The sequence below is a fragment of the Trichechus manatus genome, unplaced genomic scaffold (genome assembly GCF_000243295.1).
Source record: "Trichechus manatus latirostris isolate Lorelei unplaced genomic scaffold, TriManLat1.0 scaffold00009, whole genome shotgun sequence".
Classification (NCBI taxonomy): domain Eukaryota; kingdom Metazoa; phylum Chordata; class Mammalia; order Sirenia; family Trichechidae; genus Trichechus; species Trichechus manatus.
This window is the reverse complement of record NW_004443945.1, coordinates 12,430,555-12,455,016: the sequence shown is the minus strand read 5'-3', so window position 1 is coordinate 12,455,016 and position 24,462 is coordinate 12,430,555. Positions and strand designations below refer to the sequence as shown.

Genomic DNA, 24,462 nt, shown 5'->3' with positions numbered 1-24,462 from the left:
ACATGGGTCCCTTCAAATTGGGGGAAAAGTAAGTTATTTAGTTTTTCATGGAGTTGTGATTTCAGATTAGCCATATCCTCTAGTTCACCAGATCGAAAGAATTAACATTCTCAATCAAAAGAGTGAACAAAGTATTAGCTAACCGTCACTCCCACCTTAACCATAGAGGATTTCTTTATATGTGAAGTGCAATATCATTGTAACAAACTATATTTCACATGTAACCTTGGGCAAATCACTTACAATCTTGGAATCTTGGTTTTCTCAGCTCTAAAAATAGAATAGCAATGATTACCTTTCAGGATATTTATGAGGAAGCACCCATACATAACAACGGCTTATGTTATTGTAAATATGTTGCTGATTATCTTATACCTGGTTCAGTTTGCCTTTGTGGTCCAAAATTGGTACAAATTTAGAGGGAATGAAGCCAGGCCTCCATGTTGGTACCATGTAAGTGTGCAGGAAGATGTAATCATTTGATATCAGATTTATAGCTGAGAATTCCATGGGTACTATCCAGTCACTATGAAGCCACATGTGTCTGCAGAGGACGGCTTCACAGAGTCAGAGGCCAATGTCCGTGCCTGAGGATATCATAGTATTTTTTTCATCTGGGGTACATAAGATTTTTATTTTTAATGAAAGTCATATGAAAGGCTAGAATAAAAATAACAATGACAATATTTATATTAATAATAGCCATTACCATTCATTGAGCATTTATTCTATGCAAGACGTTGTTCTAAACACTTTACATACATTTTCTTATTTACCATCACAAAAAACTCATGATGTGAGCATCCCTGTTCCCATTTTACCGTGAGATTTTGATAGGCCAAGTAAGTCATTCAAGGATACCCAGTTTATACGTGATGAAGTTGGGATTCAATCCTAAGCATGTTGAATTCAAATCCCAATTAAACAATCAGCAAACTTTTGAAGATGTCATTTTACTAAGCTGAGGTTGTAGGTTATCGCTCTTCTTCGCAAATTTACATACATGTTTATCAGCCAAACTTTTTCTTTTTTCATTCTGTGGTTTGGCTTTAAAGATAAGATATTCAAGAATTAAAACAGCAGTGGCAGCCATATTTTATGTTAATTTCTCTGTTGCTTCTAAGACCACAGCAATTTAAAATCATATAGAAGACCGCACACTAATCTCAAAATCATTTTATAAACATCTTCAAAGTTCTGATTTTGTTTGTTGGCTGCACATATCTAACCATGCAAATAATTCATTTAACCCTGTATTGATTGACAACTCTGTTCAAGGCCCTATAATAGGCACCGTTAAAATAATGACAAATTCTAAAATGACCCCACTTGGGTGAGTTACTTTCTGTACCCACTATGTTGATCATTTTTTAAAATACATATCTTTCATTATAAGGACTCCTGAAAAAGTCTGAACAGTGTTCCACCTTAAAATAGAGGATTTATTGCACATAACTAGTATTTTAAAACATCAACTTTGTCTAATGTGGCAGCACAGTTTCAAACTAGCCTATTAGTTAATGTTTAACTTTACCTAAGGATCTGATTTTATGGAAATAATACACAAATTGAAAAGGAAAAAAAATGTGCTCATATTTTAAGCATTTATTTAACCATTCTGTAATTCATAGAAAATGTATAACTATTGTCTAGTTTTATGGTATTGTTAAAACCGGGCAAGTGTCTGAACCAAATATTTAGCAACAGGAATTATAAAATCATAAGGCAATTAAGTTAGCTAGTCATGGAATTCCAATATTGCTTTTTAAATGACTTCAGGATATAGGAGGTACTAAGGTTATTATCTGTTATCAGGAATACAGTGGAATTGTACAACTGGATAATAACCAAACAAACTGACACAATGTAAAATTACATTATCAGTGTGTTAAAACAAAATTGCGCCCTAAAGGAGTCCACATGCCAGCTCAGAGCTGCAGTGTAATTATGCTTAACTCTGATAATTAAAATACAACGGAGATCAACAGAATCATTTTCATTAAGAAAATTATTAATGATGGTGGTATAACAGTAATTGATTGCAGAGCACCACAGGATAACGCGATGCTGAAAACCCAACATGTTTTATGAACATCTGAGGCCTTTTCTGGTTATATCTATAAGAATGAGAGCTGTGTTTTGAGGAGTGAGCAATTGATTATGCCTGTTCTAGGAATAGTGATTACAAAAATTGCTGCTTTAGAAAACCACTTTTTTGATTCAAATTGTCATCTCTTAAGGTCATGACAAGTGACTCCACCAGTGACTATGTTATTTACAATAGAGATGTCTGCTGCAAAGTGCAGAGTGACAGAAACTTGGGCAAATACTAGGCCTTCTGTCATTTCCATTTCTTACTATGCCTTTACCATTTTTACAATTATGTTAGTTATTTACTGATGTTATTTCAGTCTGGAGCTGTTCATACTGATTATTTTATGTCCTTAGTTATTAATGTGTGCAATAAGATGTGAAAAAATGCATTTGTGTTCATATCAACATCGCTGTTGAGTTTCCTTAATGAAATGTTGGTAAATAACCCTGCATGATAATACCATAATTACCTCCATGGATTAGATGTGCTATCATATGTTGGGGTAAAAAATATCCTAAATCACCCTGGATCCATGCATGAATGAAGTTTCTGTCTCTTGGGGGTAAAAACCCAGTTAGCCTATTGGCAAATGATAAGAACTAAGAATATATCAGTTTTGTAAGTATAAAAATGGAAAATGAAGAGCAGAGCCTTTTGAGAGGTGACTGACTATCATTCAGGGATGTTAGCTTGTCATTCAAAGAGATGTTAATCTTGAGAGCTAACCCCAACAGTATCTTTGTCAACTAAAATGAGGGACAACTCTTTAGGATAGTTTTTTTTTTTTTTTTTTTCAGAGTAATATACCATGAACAGTTTTTTTTAAAACACTGTATTATGAAGAAGAAATTTTATTATAATTCTAGATGAAAAACAGAATATGTAGTTTGTACCTAATATAATTATATTTAAAAGTATATGTTCAGGAAAACACTGTAAAGAAATACCTTTGAAATTAAAAAAAAAGTATTTCTGTAAAGTGGTAATGTTTGGGGAGACTTTTTGTATCCTTTTTTATAATTTCTTCACTTTGTATTCCTTATATAATTTAAGAGAAAATATTTGCAAATGAAAATCACTCTGTCTTAACTATATTCTTGCTGTTCTTTTTACACAAGCCAAACTAAAAGAACAGAGAATTTAAATTATTTTCTAATGATATAATTTTTTTTTTTAGTATCTGTATGTCCTGACACATTGTCTTCAGTAAGATAATTTCCCAAATAATATAAAAGCAATTGAATACATGTTCTGCATGTGATATGACCCAGGTGTCTTGAGGGATACAAACAAATATAAAATGCCCGTCCACCCACTCTTGGCTTAGGAGCTTATTCAAAGCTTAATTGATGAATGTAGCATAAATACTGACTTCAGTCTTACAAGGTCAAGGAACATTCCAAAGAGGATACGGAATTTTGGTTGGAGACTGAAAATTGAGTATAAATTGTGAGTTGGCAACTCGATGGGAAGGCATTGGAGGCAGTGGAAATTGCCTGTCTAAAAGCTATAGACTGGGATGCATATAGGGTATCATGAAAATGTCTGCACTCAATTTAGTTAGAGCAGAGACTTTACAGATGGGACCAGTGAGGGGCAAGTCTCCAAAACATTTCTCAGGGCCATGTTGTGAACTCATTTGACTGCTCATTCTAAAGACCTCATTATAGAGGTTTTTACATGGAAAGCAATACAAGATATGTATTAATATTCTCACAACTATCTCCTTGACTTTATCTGACTTTGATATCCTCAAACTTTATCCTTTAACTTTGCTATTGGATTTTTTTAACAATAATATTTATAATCTACAAGAGGTCTTTCTTGTTCACTGACCATTGCTTTTCTCAACATCTTATTCTTGTTATGTATATACTACTTTCCTATATCTCTGAGGGTATGAATTGGAGGATGTTTAGGAAACTGTGCATCCTGTACATTGTTTCTTGTTTACTCTTGCTTGTTTGGTCCCTATCTTATATATTGTAGCTTTCCTCAGATAAATGGAGCTCCTTGGGTATCCTCCTTTTTTTTTTTTTTTTTTTTTTTAAGAATGGGACACAAAAGACTGAATGCACTGAATGCAAGAGCAGCGTGATTGGGGAGTCTTTTCAAATGGTGGATTTTGTGTAGTTTTTCAGCTTGTGGATTTTGTGTAGGGTCCTCACAACCCAGCCATGGTGGTGATGATGAGGTCCCCAGATTACAGTATGTGTAATTTTTTTACATGGTTGGCTTCTGCAAAGAACATCAGTCTCCTCTCTGAGATATAGGAACCTTGCAGCCCACATTCAGAGGACTTAGAAGGAGAGCAGAACTGGCTGGTACCACGGGGAAGTCCTATGTCATTATTGAGAATGGAGATGTTCCCTTGATCCTCTGATTATAGGTGACATTAGCATAACCCTCTGCTGAGCCTTTATCCCTGAGTCTAAAGGGTCTCTGTTCCAATTCTCCAGAAACTAAAACTCTTACCCCCTCAGGGAGTGGAGAGAGGTGGTCACTTAGGTTTAGAGGGAAAGAGTAGACATGCAAGACTCACTACTACTTTTTTTTTTTAATTGTGCTTTAGGTGAAGATTCACAATTCAAGTCAGTTTCGTATACAAAAATTTATACACGCATTGCTATGTGACCCTAGTTGCTCTCCCTATCCTGTGACAGCACACTCCTCCTTTCCACCGCGGATTTCCCGTGTCCATTCAACTAGTTCCTGACCCTCTCTGCCTTCTCATTCGCCCCCGGACAGGAGCTGCCCATTTAGTCTCATGTATCTACTTGAGCTAAGGAGCACACTTCTCATGAGTATCACCTTATGTCCCATAGTCCAGTCTAATCTTTGTCTGAAGAGTTGGCCTCAGGAATGGGTTCAGCTCTGGGCCAACAGAGAGTCCAGGGGCCGTGTCTCCTGGGATCCCTCCAGTCTCAGTCAGACTATTAAATCTGGTCTTTTTACTAGAATTTGAGTTCTGCACCTCACTTTTCTCCTGCTCCAGCGGGGACTCTCTGTTGTATTCCCTGTCAGGGCGGTAATTGGTAAGATTCACTACTTCTTACTCATGTTTTGCCAATGAGTATGAAACCTCCAAGTTTCAGCTCCACAGCTCCCTCTACCTTTCAAAATACCTGTGTCTTTACTTCCTGAGGAACCCTGGTGGCACAGTGGTTAAGAGGTTGGCTGCTAATCAAAAGGTCGGCAGTTCGAATCCACCAGCTGCTCCTTGGAAACCCTATAGTGCAGTTCTACTCTATCTTATAGTGTCGCTATGAGTCAGAATCGATTGGCCAGCAACAGGTTTGGTTTGGTTACTTCCTGATCTTTTCTGTAATTCTGTGAAATAAATCTGCTTGATTCTATTTGGCCTATTTCTCTTCAAGTGCTTGGATTTAAGCTTTCTCTGCTCTCTGCTCCGTCATTTCTCACTCCATGTACTTTCTAGTTTCCAGTATTTTGTTGACTTCTGTTGCCTACTCTGCTCCATCTCTTTGCCCTTACCCTCCCCTCTCCCCCTTTTACTGTCATTTCAGTGAAAGTGAGTAGAAATAAATGTATGTAGTCAATTCACCATACTTAACAAGGAGTATCCTTCCTTTCTTTTTTTTTTTTTAAACTGTTCCCAGCTTTATTAAAAATACTCTTCATAAACAATCATGATATTTCAGGTAGGACATGGGCAGACAATCATTAACAGTGTTCAACAACTTTCAAATTTCCTTTTTCATTGGACTACCGAGATCAAAAAGCCACTATAAAACCCAGTGAAGTCTTCATTCAATGCTCTGAACAGGGAAAGTTTAGAGTGAAGGTTGACATTTCATATTTAGCATGTTGTTTAACAACTTTTCACAAGCCGACCCTGACTTTCTGAAAAAGGCAGAATTATCAGTCTGAAGATCCACAATCTAAATCAGGGAACCACTGCTCTTTTGAGGAAAGTCCAGATTGCCTGACATACTGGTAACCAGTTTTTTTGGGTCAGATCCCAACAGGTCTCTGGGTTTATGGGAGCCAAGTCTATGCTGAAGGCAGAGAGGGAGAAGAGGACATGAGGACTCACACCACAAGGCATTTATGCCAAGGTGGCTAATGTGTGTCAATGTCAGGGAATCATCCCTCCTTCTGGGAACCAAGAGGAAGTCTCTTAAAACTAGAAAGGGAAGGTGTTTTCTTCCTCATCAACCCAGCTTTGGAGAAATTCTGTTAGTGACATTTGCCCCTTCCCCCAAAAAACAAGGAGGTGTTCTGTGTGCTAACAACATAGCTTAAAAAAAAAAGTAAAACAAAATCCTGCATTTTTATTAAAAAAATAGTATTTCAAACTGTACAGTCACCAGAAGTACAGTTATCAAAAATGCAGACACTTTGCTTGGAATGCCCAGCACCTTCAGCTTTATGTGTGTGGTCTGGTTTGGCATCTGCATTTTCTGCAGGGTTATTCCCATCCTTGCCAGCATCAGCTTTCTCCTTTTTTCCCTTTGGGTACCTTCTGTCCCTTCTTCGCAGGGGCCTTTTTAGGCTCAAGCTCTGGCTTTGGAGGACGAGGTTTAACAGATAACCGTGCAGCTCTCCTCTGTGGTTCATCCTTCACCTTGGCTTTATCTCCCTTAGCATCCCCTTCATCCTTTTTCTTGAGCATGATGGCGATGGTGGCGGGATGCAGGCGCTGGACTCGGGGATGCAGTGGCATGCAAGCTTTGGTCGATCCGGGGGTCATTCTTGCCTCTTCTTCACACTGCTTCTATGCTTCCTTTCTTAGGCAAGCTTCTGCAAACTTTTCTGCACTCGTTCCTTTGACTTCCAAAATCCCAGGATCTGCTCTCATGTCTACTTTCTGCCTTTACAACTCCATTGAAGTTACTCTCCCACAGGTCTTTTGTGGTTTACTTGTTGCAGTCTTTTGTTCCCTTTGGCCTGACTACTTTGTGTCATGTGATTTTGTTTATCACTTTGTTATTTTTGAAATTGTCTTCCTCGAAGTCACAGAGAACACTGTTTACTGTACTTCTTTCTATGGCTCTGGTCACTTTTCACACCCAGTGACAGGCGTCTACATCGCTCTCCACCCACTAATTGTTGTCACCACTTAGTCTTTTTTCTTCCATTTATGCAGTTTTCCTAAGCTACCTAATATATATTTTAACTACTATACCAGTTATAGCCTCATTTCTTATTCTCCTCTACAGATACCTTATGCCTCAAACAAACAAACAAACCCATTTCTGTCTAGTCGATTTCGACTCGTATTGACCCTAGAGGACAGAGTTTCCAAGGATTTCCTAGCGTTCCGAAGAAGCAGCTGGTGGATTTGAACTGCTGACCTTTTGTTTGGCAGCCGAGCTCTTAACCACTGTGCCACCAGGGCTCCAACTTATGCTCCAACCATAATTAATTAAAATTCTTCAAATGCCCAATGCTTGCCCATTTCTGCCTTTGTATATGACACTTCCTTTGCCTAGTAACCTTCTTTCCATCTTTATCATTAGTAATAGATACTTCTCAAGATTTAGCTTGTATTAATACCTCTGAAGCCTTCCCTGATCAACCTCCATAACAGGAGCGCTCCATCCCAGCCTGTTGTTTCTCCCAACTGGATATAAATTCTTCAAAGGAAGTGACTCCATTTCTCCCTCCTATTAACTCCACAGTCAGCACATAGTGTACACTCAATGAACTTTGAATTCTTATTTAATGCGTCTTATGATGCACCATTCAACAGAATACTAGTTTGACTCGATTTAGTTTCAGAAATTATTAGCATGGAAATCATTTACAAGTCCAATACCCACATGTCATCCTCACCATGTCTAGAATAGTGTTCCATCCCTTAGCAAGATTTTTTTAAAAATGCTCCTGAATCTGGAACAAAAAGATTTCTTTGCAATGTCTTAAATATGCATAGCATATGTTATGCAGCATCAGGAGTGTGTATAAAATAATTTAAAAAAAAATTAAAACCTACCCACATGTGAAAGATGTCAAATCACAGAGTTTTTTCTGTCAGCTTTGCACAGGAGCCATGCCCAGACATTGGTTTGCTATTATTGGTCAGTTCTTCCAGAACCACTGTACTTTCTCCTGTCAAATAGTGACTGTTTGTTGTTCTCAGCTCTTCACTAGGGGAAAGTGGACCAGCCCTCAAGTCTTTGCTCTGAGACCTGAAATTGGAAGCTTTTAGTTTTACCCTTGGTGTATAAGTCAACCCCATTTTTGAAGGCTATTTTTAAACTTAAAAGGTCACGTTTTATGCCATGACATACAGTAGTACTTTGGAGAAGATATATTCTCATTAGTCTGTCTGAGGTCTGTGAAGACTGTCAGACAACAGTGGGGTCAACCAAGATAATATATCGAAGTGTTGCAAACAAGACTGTGCCAGCCAAGGGAGTGGCTCAGAAATACATACATTCAAGTATCAACAGATAAGATCTTTCTATCTATTTATGTAGGTCTATCTACCTTCCATTGAAATTCAATGAGAATAAATTACTTTAAGTCAGTTCTTCCTTCAGAAATCTAGTATTTATCATCACTCTCTGGTCTCTCTTGTCAGTGAAGATTTTCAAGAATGACTGCTCTCCAGTTCATCTCCCTTTACTTTGTGCAGTCTTTCAAGAACTATAAGTCTTAATGGTTTATTGTGAAAACTTAACTTTTTCAGAACACTTATCAAATATTCATAATAAGCAATTTAGGGTTTCATAAATGAATTTAATCAAAAGAACGATATAGAAAATATAAATTATACACATATAAATTATGTATAGCAAAAATATGTATTACAAATATGTAAATTATATGTGTATAAATATATAAAATAGATCAAATATAAAATTTGTCTAAAATAGTAAATAATAATTTGGAGTCTGTTAATGTCAGAGCTGGTTTTGTTACATAAATAAAATCTTAAGTAATATTTCTGTTATCCTGCTATGTTTTGAGTGTAGGTTTCTAGATTAAAGTGTGATATTTTGGAGTCCTTTGGTGGTGCAAAGAATTAGCATGCTCAACTGCTAACTGAAAGGTTGGAAGCTCAAGTCCATCCAGAGGTTCTTTGGAAGAAAGTCTTGGTGATCTGCTTCCAAAACATCAGCCACTAAAAACCCTGTGGAGTTCCACTCTGAAACACATGGGGTTGTCGTGAGTCAGAGTAGACTCAGCAACAACTGGTTTGTTGGGTTTTGCAGTCAAAGATTCTCTCCTGTCAAGTCCAAAATAGCTTGGTCTTAACTTTGGGGAACCAATTAATGTGGACTGTCAAGGACATTTAGGCCAAACAATAGTTTACTTTAGAAGCTCTTGCCTCATAATTAGTTTTTCATTTTAACTAGAGATATGGATAAGAAACATATCTTTCTATCAGTGAGATGCAGTAAAGAGACAATGTAGTATAAGAAAATGGACAAGGTACTTTTTTATCTTATCAATGGCTTTAAATAAGGATTTTTAGTTGACTCTCTTGAGAAAAATTAAGATAATCATCATTAAACACATACACAAAGATGAAGAAAGATTATTTAAAAAAAAAAAAGCTGGCCATTGTATGGAATTTGGAGGTTTTGTGTTTCTCAATTCATTGAAATATTAGCTGAGGACCCATTATGTGCCAGGTAAGGAATCTGTGAAATTTTTGTGATTTGCATAATGTTTTACTTTGGTATGATCCTAGGAATAATTTGTCCATATCTAAGTTACTCTTTTTTTTTCAAAATTTGGCTAGTGTCTTGCTACTTAAAGTTCAGTCTGCCAACCCGCAGTATGGCATCAGCTTGTTATATTGTTGTTGTGTGCTGTCCAGTCAATTCTGACTCATAATGAAACTCAAAACCTCAGTTCCATTCAGACCTACTGAATCCGAATCTACATTTTAACAAGATCCCCAGGTGGTTTGTGGTCCCACTTAAGTTTGGAAAGGCATGGTCTGGTGAATACTGACCCGACTTCATCAAAAAGGTACACTTTGGTATAGAAACAGTTAACCTTGCAATACACTGGTGTACTAATTCTCACTGAGGCTTGTGAATTTATTTGCACTTTAGAAGCAAATAAAAAACACAATTGTAGAGCATGAGAATATCATAAAGGAAAAATAAGAATGCTGGAAAGTTCTTCCTGTTTTGTCTTTAAATATACTGCAGCTTGAGTGCTATCTTTTTGGCACTCCTCCTCACCCTCGTCATTATAGAAGGGGAAAAATAAGGAAAGAAAGAAAAGAAAATGCTGCTGTACTCTGTTTAATGAAAGCATTTATTGCTGTTTTTCCTTTTCTCTCCAACACCTTTTAATTTATATTAGGCATTAAGTTGTAATGCTGTTTCTTTTCATGGTAAAAATGTCCCCGCGTGTATGGCTTTAAATCAATTCATTGTTGTTTTGTAAAACAAAATGCTAAATAAGTACTTAGGGGAAACACAGGCCCCCTAACCCAGGGGAGCTCTCGGGAGGCTTGCCTCTGTAATCCTTCCTGCAAAGCAAAAGGGGAAAAAAAGGAGGAAAAAAAAAAAAAAAACCCAAATTTGCTGAGCCACACATTTCAAGTTGTCAACAACCCCATCCACGAGAAAACAGAAGAAAATATATATGCTCTCTGTCCTGTCAAAAGGCTTTCGCCTTATCTTGAGAGACTGTCAGGAGAGGAACATCAGGGAATGGACAGGAGTCTATTAAATTAATAAGCTGCTGGATGGTGTCTGGAGAGTTATGATGCTTCATAAATCCAGTTTGATCATGGTGGACAAGGTTTAAATCCGCAGACTTCTAATACACATCCAGTTCTTGGATTGGATTTGAAGTTTTGTGCCGGAGACACAGAGATAGTCCTGCAGCATGTGAATTAAGATTTATCTTTTTTTCCTATACTTTTTTTTTCTTCTTACCCTACTTACAAAAATGAAAGCACGTTAGGGATCCTAGCAAATGTTACTGCTGGAAATGAAAGAACTGTTGTCAAGGTGAAACCGTGACCTAGAAGCCTAAAATCAAACCTTGGTCATTCTATTCAAGCAGCCCCATCAGAAGTGTGTGTAAAAGGTCTCGTAGAAGGAAAGGCTCCTGAACTTATCTATAACCTATTTTATAGTGATGCCTGTCAAATTCTACTCGTCTGTATTTATGACAGAAAGAAAACTAATGGTGTCAGATCTGCCCTATAGTAATAAAAAAAATAGGAAATATTTTCTTCACCCCATTAAATAAAGTCCTCTGATATAGCCTTTACTGTGATATAAGGTTTATTTGAATTTTCAGCTTCCAGCCCTTTTAAGCTGAAAAACTGTTTTATTATTTAAACAAATTCCCAAATAAACTATTAATTTTAAGTTGAGAACAACTTACGTACATGGTACTGATAAATAAAATCCCTAGAATAAAAATTCATTCAAAATCATAAAATCCATTCTGTTGAGTTAGTTTGTTATGTTGGTTACAATATTCAAACCATGAGGCAATTATTAATTAGATGTTGATTTCATTCACTAACAACTATTGTCATAAAGTTAGGCCTTGTTTTCTTTTAAATAATATATTATTGTGTTTAAGGAGAAATTTTACACAATTAGATTCCCATTTAACAATTCTACACAAATTATTCAGTAATATTGGTTACACTGTTTCACAATGTATCATTCTCATTCACTCCATTCTGGTTGTACCATTTCCAGTATTCTAGTTTCCCTACCCCTTACCTTCTTATCTTTGCTTTAGAGTAATTTTTGACCATTTGGTCTCATATAGATGATTTTTTAAAGGAGCTCATTACTCGCAGGTTGTATTCTTTATTTTATGGGCCAACCTATTGTTTAGCTAAAAGGTTACCTCAAGGAATAATTTTGGTTAGAGGTTTAAAGAGTATTTCAGGGCGATAATCTCGGGAGTCCTCTAGTCTCAACCAGTCGAGTAAGTCTGGACTTTTTAAGAATTTGACTTCTGTTCCACATTTTTCTCCCATTCTTTAGGCTTTATTTTCTCACGTTGGGTCGTACTTACATTAGAAAAATCTAGAAGACAGATAATGCTTCTTTATAACCAGGGGTAAACACTCATTTCAACTTTATGTACAAGCCACCGTTAGTATACTTAATCCTAGAACCATCCCTTTAACACAGCTCTCTGCAATAACATGTTAAATCGTTACAGGGTCAGAGTGAGGAGAGGGAAGTCCACCTATACTCAGTCTCACTGTATTCAAAGCATTGTTCTGGACACTGAATCGTTAAATAGTCACAAATATCTTATGAGAGTCATGTAATCATCCTGTTTTATGTGAAGACATTAACATTGTCAGAGCTTAAATAACTGGCCCAAGTCACAAAGCTATCCAATGGCACAGCTCAAATTGAACCCATCTCTGTCTTTCATTTATTCATTCAACCAATATTTTTTCCTTTTTTTTAATTGATGTAATTAAATGAAGTGTACATTTCAAGTTAGTCTCCCATACAGAATTTTTTTTTTAACATACATTGTTATGAGACCCCAACCGCTCACCCCATTCTGCGACAGTACACTCCTCCCCTCCGCCCCTGATTCCCCATGAACATTCAACCAGCTCCTCTCTCTGGACAGAAGCCGCCACTTTGGTCTCTTATATCTACTTGTCTAAGAGGCACATTCTTCACGAGTATCACTTTATGTCCCACAGTCCAGTCCAATCCCTGTCTGAAGGGTTGGCCTCGGAAACTGTTTTAGTTCTGGGGGGATGGAGAGACCAGGGGCCATGCTTTCTGGGGCACCTCCAGTCTTAGTCAGACCATTAAGACTGGTCTTCTTACTAGTATTTGAGCTCTGCATCCCATCGTTCTGCTGCTCCATCAGGGACTCTCTGTTGTGTTCCCTGTCAGGACGTTCATTGGTGGTAGCCGGGCACCATCTAGTTCTTCCGGTCTCAGGCTGATGAAGTCTCTGTCAACCAATATTTATTGAGGGCCTACTATGTTCCACACATTTTTATAGGCACTAGAGTGAACAAGGAGCCCTGGTGGCACACTGGTTAAGTGTTCATCTGCTGACCAAAAGGTCAGCAGTTCAAATCCGCCAGCTGCTCCTTGGAAACCCTATGGGGCAGTTCTTCTCTGTCCTGTAGGGTCCCTATGAGTCAGAATTGACTCAATGGCAACAGGGTTTTTTGGTTGGAGTGAACAAAACAAACAATAATCTTTGCACTCATGAGCTAATATCCTTGAGGAAGGGGCCAAAAATAAACCTTAAACTGATTTAAAAGTTCAAGCTATTCACACATACACACAAGAATGCGCACACCTATACACATGCCTTCACACAAGCCTGCCTCTTTTACATAAAACCAGCTCAGAGGAGAAAACTAGAGAGCGTATGGCTGACTCTCTCAGTTCCTGAAAGTATCTGCTCTGGGTTTCCTTATAGACCTCTGAAAATTAAAGACTTTTTCAGTGAAAAAAAAAAAAACTTCTCCCATAACTTACCAGTAAGTTTCTGAGCATTAAAGCCCTGTCTTGTAACACCAATATGCTGCCCTTTAGGAGTCAGAGAGTAAATGGATATTTTGATAATGACCTCATCCAGTTCAGTTATAAATAAATCTCCTCTGTATCACTCTCTCCCCCCACCACAATGGTATTAGGTCCCTAGCCAGGAAATGTTTAAGAAAACAGATGAGTCCCACACTGTGCCCTACAGTTCATAAAATTCTGGCTTTGTGGGACAGATAGGAGGGGTAAGTCTGCAAGGCCATGACTGTTAATGGGAACTCCCTGCTTCTGGTTTTTCAAGTTCAATCCTAGAGGCTGTGTCAATGGAAGAATCTCAGCTGGTCTGAAAAGCAGGAAGGACACCATCATTATATCTGCTTTCTGTTGAGACAAAAACTGGATTTGAGGAAAGAATATTGAAAAGTTTTTGAAGATTTTTATCTAGTCAGCAGTCCACAAACAGTATCTCCCTTAAAGCATTTACTTGTATTCAGATTCCAGATCTAAGCCCAAGAAATAGGGAGAGTTTAGGATCCATACCTGACTATGTAGTAGGAAGCACTCAAAAAATATTTGTTAAATGAATAAATGAATGTGTTGGCTTCTCTTTTCAATCCCTTCCCTTCTTTGCCCTAGTTTCTTAAGTCTAAAAATGGAGAAAGTAAATTGCTTTGGGAAACAATAAAAGAGATAACAGTTTATATTTAAAGGATGACATAAGCCAATAGCTTTCTTGTCGTTAATGCTCTTCTATCCTTGTGAGATTTTGCATTATAGAGTAGCAGCTTTGTTTTGCATTCTACCAAGGTTTCAGCCATGTCAAACATACAGAACTACATTGGAAGCATGTCTGGTTAACATCTAGCATTCTATACAGAGTTGAAACATTGGAGGTTAAACGGCAAACCAAACCGAAACCTGTTGCTGTTGAGTTGATTCTGCCGTATAGCGACCTTATAGGACAGAGTAGAACTGCCATATAGGATTTCCAAGGAGCAGATGGTGAATTCAGACTGCGAACCTTTTGGTTAGTAGCAGAGTTCTTAACCACTGTACCACCTGGACGCCTAAAAGACAAAAGGGAAACTAATATTTGTTGAGCACCTATTTTATAGCAAATCCAGTCTGGATTACCACCTCCTTGTGGCTACCCTGTAAGAGCTGGTATAATTTTTACAGGTGAAGAAACTGAGTATAATTTGTCCAAGATTGTGTAGCTAGTTAGGGGTACAGTCAGAATTTGGACCTAGGTTGGTCCACTACACAACATTGCCTACAGATAAAAAGGTGTTAATTCTTTCCCATGCATTTATCTCTTAATCTGGTTAAAATTCAACATGTCTACCAAATTAATGAAACAATTCAGCGTACACTGGCTTTAATCTACACACAAAAAGATTTATTTTAAGAAGCACTGAAAATGTAAGAGATAAAATTACTGTTTAAATAAACATATAAATAAAGGATTTTCAGAAGAAAAATTACAATGCAAATAAATTTAGTTTCCTTAATTTGAAATATTATTTAGGGTAATATTTATATACAGTGAAATGCACAAATCTTAAGTGTACAATTAAGATGAGAATGTATCTATTACCCCTGAAAGATCCTGCGTGTTCCCGAAGGCAACCACTGTTTTGATTTCTGTCAACATAGATTAGTTTTGCCTATCTGTGAATGTCACATAAGTGGAATCATATACTTTATGGCTTCTTTTACTCAACATAGTGTTTTAGAGATTCATCCATGTTGTTGTGTTTATCAGTAATTTGGTCTTTCTTTTGATGAGTACTATTTTATTGTATGTCTATACCACCATATGTTTATCCATTCTCCTGTTGATGATATTTGGGTTATTGCCTTTATATCTGTAGCAATGGACTCCTCTAAAGAGAGAAACTATTTTTATTGAGGAAGTGTGGAAGCCACTGGTGAGCTATGGCATCAAATTAGAGGATATTATAACTAAAACAGTTCTTTCAGAAAAGGGAGGAAAAGGCTAAAAGTCAACTCTTTTGCTTTTTTTATTTCAGTGACCTTTAAGTCTTACCGTCCCTTATCAATTTTTAAGAGTCAAAGTAAATAGCCTCACTAGATTTTCCCGTACCTCCAATTCTATCAATTATCTTTTTTGACCGCCTAACCAAAGTGATTCAAAGATGAATGAATTTAAAGATTTTCCAATGGTCTTGATATGTGAATATACATGGACTTCTTCACTTTTCAGGTCTTTATTTCTCTTTGTCTTATTAATTGCCTTCCACAAAGCAACAAAGCTATCTTAAAAGCACTTTGAAATTCCTGGATGAAAACAGCCAAAGCCATGGAAAATATCAGCATTATTATATCAGTTAATAGGCAGTTGAAGCTATGAAAGGAATAACCAGAAAGACAAATGAACAGCCAAGAGGTAAAACAATTATTTAAAGGAGGAATAATGGGTAATGGTACCAAGGTTCTGAGAACAGGAATAAAATGTATATCAGAAGGAGATGGATCTTAAAGGAATGTGATACATTTAGACTTAATTAGAGAACTGTGCAATGGACACTTTCAGACCATATCAGAGAGCTTTGCTAACTCCTTATATGAATTAAAGAATTAAGAGCAGTCATTGAATATGTCTTGATCTGTGTTTTATAGAAGCATATGCCTCATTGCTGCACAAATATATTTTTGAACAAACTTCTCAGAACCCAAATAGCTCAGATGTTTAAGAAAAAAAAAAAAAAAAAAGACCAAATAAAAAATAAGATGCTGAGAAACAAAAATCGTACAGTTAACAGCAATTGGCCACTGTGCCCTAACCTTCAACTCTGAAAGTATGATGAACTAAAAGGGTTGATCTGTTAGCTGAAACAAATGTTCAGAAATGTTGGAACGGAAGCATATTAGACATGAGGGAGTGAATTGGTTCTCAGGCCAGCCAAAAAAGTCCAATGATATTAAAGGATGGGCAATTCATTTAAAAACATAAGAATAAGTAAATGATTTTTACTATAAAAGTGAGAGGGGTAGGCTAAGATAAGCATAATTATTACTAATTATTTATAATAAGGTTTTTGCTTTTCTTGGAAATAGCTCGATAAAATTTTATGTGGAGTTCAGCAAAATTACAAAATTACAAATTATAAATAGTCTTTAAAGCTTAAAGGATAAACTGGAATAACTCAGATACACAGTTTGGATTCAAATCTTTACATAAATACAGTTCTATAGAATTATGCTTATCATTTGGGCAAACTATTTAAATCATCTGGAGTTAAGGATAGTACAGATAGAGGCTGTCTCCAGGTTACGGAAGTCCAACTTATGGACAACTCTTGTACTTGCCCTTTAAAGTTATATAAATTTGCCCCCACTTTGAAACAATTGAACCAACCCCTATTTGCAACAAATTCTTCATCACAATCATCTTCACTTGCTGCATGTACAGCTTTTAAATCATCGAAAAGGCTTCAAGCCTTTTCTTGCATTAAACCAAAAAACCAAACCCTTTACCGTCGTGTTGATTCTGACTCATAGCAACCCTATAGGACAGAGTAGAACTGCCCCATAGGGTTTCCAAGCAGCAGCTGGTGGATTTGAACTGCCGACCTTTGGTTAGCAGCTGAGCTCTTAACCACTGTGCCACCGGGGGTCCTTCTGGTACTAAAATAAGGTTAAATAAGAACGTATGCACCTGTTCGGCTTACCTTCAAATTCTTAAAGACACACTCAGGAATGGATCTCGTTCATAACCCCAGGACTGTCTGTAATTCCTTCATTACTTTACATGAGTTTAAAATTAAAGTATAATATAGGAATTACTTACCAAACTGCCCTGCTCTAGAATGTAAACAGATTAAAGATAAATGAATGCTTTTCACACATTAAGATTTCTTTCTCCAAGGTCCTGGTGACATACGGGTTAATTAACCTTTAGCAGTCATTAGGAAACATAACTGCTTTGGAAGGGAAAATGTTGTTTATTTGATCCTGATGCTAAAAAGAGTTTGAGAAGGAAAGATAAACACTTTCTAGATTGCTCTTCATATTGTTTTATGAAATAATCAGCCAATTTTTGAAAACTTTCTTGACTAAAGAAACTGGAAACTGTTAATCAAATGCATTGTTAATTTGACTTAGAAGTCGTCTTGGGCTTAGAGAGGCAAGGCTTTGCTCTTTGAGGTATGTTTTTCACCCTCCTCGTTTTTAGGTCACGAGTAGTATCTAGCAGTAGTGCCTCTACTGTGGTTTCCTTAAGGGAAGACCTTCCTGGAACCCCATCCAAAGTCCACCTCTGCTGCATTTTCATTTTAAGCCTCACAGCTCACAACCTGGTAATGCAAATCCAAAATAGGGCACCCTTTCTCTTTCTGTACTAAAAGTGCTGCAGACAATGTATAATAGTGATGGAGAAGAATGAAACACCCCTAATGAATTAAAGCAAGATACTAAGGGAAAAAGTAACTATTGCGTATGTATTAAAAAATAACTGTGACACCAAGGATAGTAGGTCTCAGCAGATATACATACATGTGTGAATATGCTAGATGAATACATACATATATGTATATATGTGTGTGTGTTCAAACATGCTCTTCTTTAATAACTATAACTAACTTCATCGATGGTGAAAATGGAACTTCTAGTATCACCATGCCCCCTAGCTCCACATTAAAGTATTGTTTTAGCTTTGAATAATCAGTTACTTATTGTGTTTCTCTTTAAAGCATTAGGATATCTTAATAAACTCTCATCAATACTAGGTAGCATTTCAGATCAAATGTAATATTATATGACACATCATACTGTAGACCTAAAATAAAGGCTAATCAGTAAAGAACATAAAGCAGTGCCTTAAATAGACACTAGAGGTCTAAAGAAGCCAGCCCATCCTCCCCATTCTGTAACACCAGCAAGTAGACTGGGAACTAAATTAAACCAGGGGAGGTGGTTGGGAGGGGGACTAGTTATCATGTTTTGAATTGCCAAAATTCAAAAGCAGAAAAATACCTTAAATAACAATAACACTGAGTCCGGTAATATCATAAATAACTGTGATTCGGATGAAAAGCGTTTTAGTCTAAGCTTTGTAAACTGCTTTATTGCTTAATAAACACATGTTGAAAACCCATTGTGTGGCTTAAGAGGAGGATTGCCTATTGGCTACCCAGATTATTAGTAAAAATTGTGGAAGAGATTAAAGAATGAAAGTAGAAGGACATAGTTTATAACTGATAACAGTTTTGAAGTTTTGTACACGGAATCATTTTTCAATTTTGTTCTATGAAGAGACTAACTCTGAAGAGACTAACATATCCATGGGCCTTTTTCAATTTCTGCGAATATATGTCTGCATAAATCCCTCACCCTAAGGACTCATAGGTGTTTCTCATATGAATTCTGGGTGAATATAAAGTTCTTGGTAGAAGAGGAAATCTATAAAATTCACCTGCCCAAAGTAAGGGAATTATATTTTCAATTGTTAGACTGCAGACCTCTGGAAAACTTTTCCACTTTGAGAGGTCTGTTGGCAGCATAGTTTCAATAGAGGCTCCAGGGAAGTGCCAAGACCAGCTTCACTTTTTCCCCCTTTTCTCTTTTAATCCCTGTGGGGCTGTGTGATTTTTTTTCATGGCTGGACTAAAGTTGTGTCAACGGGAGACTCGCACCATAAGGACGGAAATATTAAAGAAAGCTACAAGGAACAGCTTTGAGGCAAGGTTTCAAGCTTTGTCATCACGCTTGAAGAATTTTCTGTTTAATGTACTGTAATGCAGTATTCAATGGGGACACGTTTAATTGAGTTTTACACAACCCAGTTGGGAGTAGCGCTGCAAGGTAGGTGATGTCTAGGTTTTTAATCTTCTACTCCGGAGAGGCTTGTTGACGGAGAGGTTCTTTCTCTTTGTAAGAAAAAAAAAAGGAAGCATGAGAAATGATACATCCGTGGATAAAACCAATTGGCAACCCCCAAAGGAATGAGGGCGATAAGGCGAATCCAGTACTTGTAAGAAATAAAAGAATCCAACTGTTCATTTAAATGAGAAACAACACGCGAGATGGAGGAGGCAGGGAGGCTGGGCTCAAGAATGGGGAGGAACCGAGACTGACAAATAGACCCACTGATGCAGAGGAAGTAATTCCAGGAAACAATCAGGGGATTGTTAGGGGGATTATCAAAGAGATACTTAATGGAGTATATTTCTAAGGAAAATAAGAGGGAGGAGGGGGCATTTTTATATTAGGAACATTGAATAACGTGGCAGGAGTGGGTGGGGAGGGAGGTGCTATTGAACAAACAGCGCTGAAAATAAATCATCTTTTCCTAAAGTCCTAGCCTAACCCTTGTATCAAACGGGGTAAAAATAGCATCGGACCCTGTCAAAAAGACAAAATAATACCTTATATATCAGCTCCAACGTATTAAACTTTCTTAGCTCCAGCAGTCACTTTTTTTCCTTCTTTAGCAGCCTAAGCAGGCAAAAGTACAGAGCAGCTGCAGCATCTGAAGATTGCCTTTCTGTTTTGTTTCCATGACACTCGGCCTAATAAGTAGCTCCATAGTTGTCCAAGCAGAACCCTTTCAAAAAAAGTCTTTTTTTTATATGTATTAAAAACTTTCTGTTCCCCAGCAGGGTAAGAAGGGCAACTACATAAAAGAGTATTCAGTACATTAATATATTTAAAGCATCCACTTAAAAAAGAGTGGTGGTACTCTATCACTTATTTTTTTTTTCTGAAGATCCCTGGCAGAGTCCTTTTTGTACCTCTCCCTTTTGATGATGCCCCTTCATGCCCATGGCTGGTTTTCAGTGTGCCTGTGAGTCCATCCCACTAGAAAAGAGTGTGCATTATAACACAGGCTGCCTGAATTCTTGCACTCCACCTGCAAGGAGAGACAACACTCTGAGAATGTTTGGCTATCTTTCATCAGTGTTTGTGGCATGCAGATAACTAATGCATTGTTGCCTGTCAGGATTGTTGCTAATTTAGGGCTGCTGACATGGTGGCTGGTAGTCTGTTCTGCAGTAAAGTCATTGCCCGAGAAGTGCCGCCTTTTCATTGTTTAAGGTTAATTTGCTTTATTCAACAAATACCTCCAGTGTTGTTGTTGGGTACCATTTAGCCGATTCTGACTCATAGTGGCCTCATGTGACAGAGTAGAACTGCCTCATAGGGTTTTCTTGGCTGTAATCTTTATGCAAGCAGATCACCAGGTCTTTCTCCCACAGAGCTGCTGGGTGAGTTTGAACTGCCAACCTTTTGATTAGCAGCTCAGTGCTTGACCATTGCACCACCAGACCTCTTTATCTCCAGTATTAGACACTGGAATAATGTGGAGAACAATTCAGCCACTGTCCCTGTGGGGGGTGGGGGTGGGGATAAAACAATCATGCAGATGATTATATAATTATAAAATGGGAAATAGACTTGTGACTGGGATGTACATAGTAAAAGCACGAAAACATTTTTTTTGTTTGTTTGTTTCATTCATAGACTTGGCCTAACCTATAGAACAGAGTAGAACTGCTCCCTAGGGTTTCCAAGGAGTGGCTGGTGAATCTGAACTGCTGACCTTTTGGTTAACAGCCAAGCTCCTAACCACTGCACCACCAGGGCTCCGAAAGACTACTAGATCACCTTATCTGTATTACTTTGTTTGTTACACATATTCATTCAACAGATATTTGTTAAGCTGCTACTACGTGTCAGGTACTGTTCTAGTGCTAAGATAGAGCAGTGAACAAAATGGATGAAAGTGTCTGCCCTCCTTGAGGTTATAGCCTAGCATTTTCTCACATAAATCTTTTCTTATTGTGGTAAAATATACACAGCATAAAGTTTTCAGTTTTAGCCATTTTTAAGTGTACAATCAATGCCATTAATCATACTCACAATGTTGTGCAACCATCATCACTGTTTATTTCCAAAGCTTTTTCATTACTCCAAACAGAAACTCTGTGCCCATTAAATAATAACTTCCCATTCCTCTTCCCTAGCCCATGTAACAACTAGTCTACTTTCTGTCTCTATGCATTTGTCTATTCTAGATATTCCATGTAAATAGGATCAATACAATATTTGTTTTGTAGTGTCTGGATTATTTCACTTAGCATAATGTTTTCAAGGTTCATCCATGCATTAGAATTCCATTCCTTGCTAAGTAATATTCCGTTGTAAATATATACCACACCTTGTTTATCCACTTATCTGTCAATGAACGCTTGGGTTGTTTCCATCTTTTGGCTATTGTGAATAGTGCTGTAATGAACATTGGTGTGTAAGTATCCGTTTGAGTCACTGCTTTCAATTCTTTTTTGTATGTACCCAGGAATTGCTGGGTCATATGATAATTGTCACCTCATTTATATGATAAGCTTATTAAATAGCTATGATGATGACGATGGTAATTAAAAAAAAAAAAAGTTGCCTTTGAGTGGACTGACTCATAGTAACCCCATGTGTATCAGAGTAGAAGTGTGCTCCATAGGGTTTTTAGTAGCTAATTTTTCAGCAGCAGATCACCAGGTCTTTCATCCAAGGTACACCTGGGTGAACTCAAGCCTCCACCGCCAGTACATAATGTTTATAAAGTATATTGCACTTCACAAAGCACTTTTGCATACATTATCTCATGAATTGTTTACGTCAATCATGTGAGGTAGGTATTATGCTCATTTTACATAAGAGAATACTGAGTCATGGAAGGATAAAGTAACTTTGGCAAGGTTTCACAAGAAGTTAAAATTGAATACATGGTTACAAAATAAGCCTCCACCTGCAAGATTTTGGTGGATATTCAGTTCTCCTCCACTTTGTTCCTTCATGCCCCCAAGTTCATACATTGAGAATCACCTTGAGGACTGTGTGTGGTAATGAAGATATCTGCTCCACAGGTGGGTGATCAGATAAACCAATGGTTCTCAAATTGTGGTCCACAGATGACTGGGAGTCCTCAAGACATTTTCCAGAGGTTCATGGGATCCAAAAATTTTCATAATCTTACTGTGATGTTATTTTCCTTTTCAACTGTGTTGACATTTGCACTGATGGTACATGAGCAATGGTGAGTGAAACCACTGGAACCTTACCAGTGGCAGTGGCAGATCACCGTACTAGCAGTCATTGTGTTTTTAACCACCAGGCACTCACAGTTAAAACAAACAGACAGTTTTACTTAAGAATGTACTAGGAAAAGCACTAAAATTTAATACTTGTATTAAATCTAAACCCTTGAGTACATGCCTTTTTAATATCCTGTATGACAAAGTATTCACAAGCAAAGACGTTACTTTAAGGACTAAGGTGTGCCTGACCCAAGCCATGGTGTTTTCAGTCACCTCATATGCACACAAAAGCTAGACAGTGAATAAGGAAGACTGAAGAAGAATTAATGCCTTTGAATTATGGTGTTGGTGAAGAATATTAAATATACTGTGGACAGCCAGAAGAACGAACAAATCTGTCTTGGAAGAAGTACAGCCAGAAAGCTCCTTAGAAGAGGGGATGGTGGGACTTCATCTCACATACTTTGGACATGTTATCAGGAGGGACCAGTTCCTGGAGAAGGACATCATGCTTGGTAAAACAAAGAGTCAGCGAAAGAGAGGAAGACCCTTGATGAGATGGGTTGACACAGTGGCTGCAACAATGGGCTCAAGAATAGCTACGATTGTGAGGATGGCGCAGGACCTGGCAGTGTTTAATTCTTTTGTACGTAGCGTCTCTATGAGTCAGAACCGACTCGATGGCACCTAACAACAATAACAAAGTGGTAAGTATACATAAAGCCCTTCTGCTTCATATAGAATTATCGTAGTTGTCTCAATTAAAAAAAACACTTGTGCAATTGCTTGAGTTACAATCTGAATTAGCCACTATTTTTAATTGAAAAAAAAGTCTGACAAACAATGGTTATTCAGATTTGGGTATTTGGCAGGTATTTTTTCAAAAATGAATGAAGCAAGCCTTCACTCAAGTGCAACAACTAACAGTACTTATTGCCAATGATAAAATCAAGCTTTCAAGCAAAAATTAGCAGTTTGGAAATTCACGGTATCTATTACCATCAGCTTGACACCTTTCCAATACTTAAAAACTTTTCTGATGAGATTGGTGGTGATATTAATGAGTGTGATTGTTTGGTGGCGGATAATGAAATGTGTCAACATTTGCAATGTTTGTGTAGCTCACTGGATCAACATTTTTGAAATGATCAATGGGTAATACTGCAAAATTATGCATAGGTGAGAGATCCATTCCAAGTGCAATGTAGGTAAATGAACTTAAAGGAACAGAGAGTGAAAAGTTCATTGATGTGGTTTCAGATTCCATCTTGCAACTAACCTTTAAGATGATAGGACTTGTCAAGTTTTGGTGTAGTGTCGAAGAAGTATGCCCAAATAATCCAAATAGGCTCCTCAAATATTCTTCTCTTTTCCTACTACATATCTATGTAAGGCCAGATTTTCCTTATATATTGCAGTTGAAACAACATATGGTAGCTAACTGAATGCACGAGCAGATAGTATAAAATCCAGCTGTCTTCTCTGAAGCCAGATGTTAAATTTACAAAAATGTATTACAGTGCCACTTCTTTTTGTTTTGAAAAATAGTTATTTTTTATAAAAAATACATGATTTATGGTAAAATACTATATGTTTATTGCTGTTATTCTAAAATGGATGAATACATATGTTACAAATTTCTTAGCTGTGACACTTCAATTGTGGTAAATATCAATAGATACAGCCCACTTAAACCAAAGCTCTTTGGGGTTTTCAATTTTTAAGAGTGTAATAGGGTCCTGAGAACAAAAAGTTTTGAGAACTGCTGAGACAGATCATAGGCGAAGAACTGAAGAAGGCTTAATTCACAGGCTTTTCACCTCAGGCTTCAAGATCTCAACAGGCCATTGGTTTCTCTGAGAGGTTCACG

The 24,462-nt window shown here is 37.3% G+C and overlaps 1 protein-coding gene and 1 pseudogene across 2 annotated transcripts in view; one reads left to right on the top strand and one right to left on the bottom strand.

The window, feature by feature from the left end:
- Positions 1 to 24,462, top strand: part of ZFPM2 (zinc finger protein, FOG family member 2) — a 551,340-nt gene that overhangs the window by 381,555 nt on the left and 145,323 nt on the right. The window lies entirely within an intron of this gene.
- On the bottom strand, positions 6,408 to 6,731 carry LOC111819470 (non-histone chromosomal protein HMG-17 pseudogene; annotated as a pseudogene).